The sequence below is a fragment of the Octopus bimaculoides genome, chromosome 3 (assembly GCF_001194135.2).
Source record: "Octopus bimaculoides isolate UCB-OBI-ISO-001 chromosome 3, ASM119413v2, whole genome shotgun sequence".
Taxonomy (NCBI): Eukaryota; Metazoa; Mollusca; class Cephalopoda; order Octopoda; family Octopodidae; genus Octopus; species Octopus bimaculoides.
In genome coordinates, this window is record NC_068983.1 from 133,848,416 (window position 1) to 133,851,083 (window position 2,668).

Here is a 2,668-nt window from a genome sequence, read left to right on the forward strand (position 1 = left end):
TTTTTAGGGGGAATCGCATGACCGTGACATATAGAACACATTATCGAAAACGAAAATCGCCAAAATTAAAAAATAAAAAAGTTATAGCCATTTTCCCTCAGTGTCTAATTCCAATGTCCACCCAGTAATCAACTCAGTTTAATTAATCTTATTAGTCACTAACGTAAATTGGGTGAATAGAGAATGCCGTTTCTATATGGTACCTTTCGTTTTGTTTACGTTCGACAACTTTACCTCCTATTGTTTTGTTAGTAAATCATGACACTACATATACTTATCAATAACCCAAACAATTCTATGTATTATATTAAACACTGATTCACGAAAGTATTTTATGAGCAGTTCGATATAGGGTCTAATATCACATATAGCCAGGTCATATTTACCAGTTTTGCGCGGCCCGTAACAAAACATTGCTCTGTACGTATTTTATTTCTAAACATTTTGAAACTTAAGAGAAACATATAGCTTATATTTTATTAAAATCATTACATTATTAAACAATAACACTGCATGTTACACAAAACTTGCATCGTTAAGTTTATATTTCGGAAGTCAAGTCGGGCCCCTTGTATCGTTAAGACAATATTTCGGGACCCAGATATCCCACTAGTACCAGAAATTTGACCCAGTTGTACAATTAAATTAATAAAATAATAATACATTTAAGCATCTTTCAAATATATGAAATAACAATTACTTTGAACATCAAACGCAACCAATGCAGAGGAATTAAAATAGGAGTAAAAGCTTATTTTTTACCTTTCTTTTTGTTACTTACTTGGAGTTGGAGACACTATTAAAATGTTTCTGCGACCCGCATAACACAGTACAGCTACGGAGTATTTTCCAGTGAAACATCGACAGGGGAAGAAAAAAATGACAGTTTATCTTCGAGGGAGTACTGATATTATTTTTGTTGAATAGTCTTTGGAAATGATAGAAGGGTTGAGAATCATTAACGCCATAGAAAAAAAAAACACAGAAATGTAGGAAATGAGTGGGCAACAGTGACCGAGGACAAAACAAACAGGAGAGAGGAGGAGGGAAGGAAGGGATGCAACGTTTACAGTGGAAGCCACTTGTTGGCAAGCACATGCGACTGCATGTGCAATACGCTTAAGTGTTTATAATGATAGCTGAAAATCGCGAATGGGAAAACGAAACGAAACAAACAGTTGTATTTCGTTGTTACTGATATATACGTATGTATATCTCTTATTTTTTACTTGTTTCAATCATTAGGCTGCGGCTATGCTGGGGCATCTTAGAGAATTTTTTAGTAGAATGAATCGAACCCAATACTTTTTCTAAAGTCTGGTACTTATTCTATCCGTCAGTTTGGCCGAACTGCTAAGTTACAGGGATATAAACACGTCAACACCGGTTGTCAGTGGTGGTGGGACACACACACATATATATATAGTAGAATAATAAAAGGAAAGTTCTTGGTACAGTATTATATATATTTGGAAAAAAATTAGTAGAGATGGCTGGGGTGGGGCGGATAATTTTTTATTTTAATCTTAATAATAATGTTTAGTGAGTTACTCTAATATGAGTTTCAAGTAGCTCTTTTCAAACTGTAAAATGTATGTTTTACTGGTTGCTTAAATAGCAAAAGATTTTTTCTTACTAGTATACATACAAATATATATAAAACAATTGCAGCGTGGAAGGTGTTTATAAGCCATTTAAAATAACACACAAAATCCGTTAGATTCACTTCAACATTTAAATTTAATTTGTCAAAATATTTTCGTCGCATTGAGACCGCGACCTGTTCACTGACAAAATTCTGTGCTGCATCTGAGCACATATATATATATATATATATATATATATATATATATACACACAAAAAAAAAAGAGAAAAATTTTTTTAATGTGTAAGCATGTGTGAATAAGATGAAGAGGAGGAAGAAGAACAGCAACAACAAGAATAAAGAGAGAAGGATAAGAAGAAAAAGGTAAATGAAATAAAGAAAAAAACTAGAAATAAATATATAAGTAAAAATCAAAATAAAGATAAGACTAAGTGGAGAGGAGAGTTAAGTTCATCAAGAATAAAGAAATGGAATATTTTGGAGTAGCCAATATTGTGTCCTTGTTAAAAGATGACCTATGTGGTGCCTATTGATTTGAGGTCACCTTTCCAGTTCTTATAGGTGGTATGGTGTACACATATATACACACACACATATACATATATCTATATATAACTATATATACATACATATACACACACATATATAAGTATACATATACAAACATATCTTTTGACAAGAACAACTTTTGACCACTCCAAAATATCTCCTCCCCACTGTTCTCAGTTACTATTAGTAACTGGACCCCAGGACTTATTCTTTCTAAGCCTAATTTTATTCTTTCGGTCTCTTTTGCTGAATTGATAAGTTATGGAGATGTAAACACACCAACATCAATTGCCAAGCAATGGCAGGGGGAGAAACATAGACACACAAGTACATACATATATATATAACGGGCTTCTTTCAGTTTTCGTCAACCAAATACACTCACAAGGCTTTGGTCAGCCTGACGCTATAGTAGAAGACACTTACTCAAGGTGTCATGCAGTGAGACTGAACCCAGAATCATGTGGTTAGGAAGCAAGCTTCTTACCACGCAGCCACTCCTGTGCCTATAT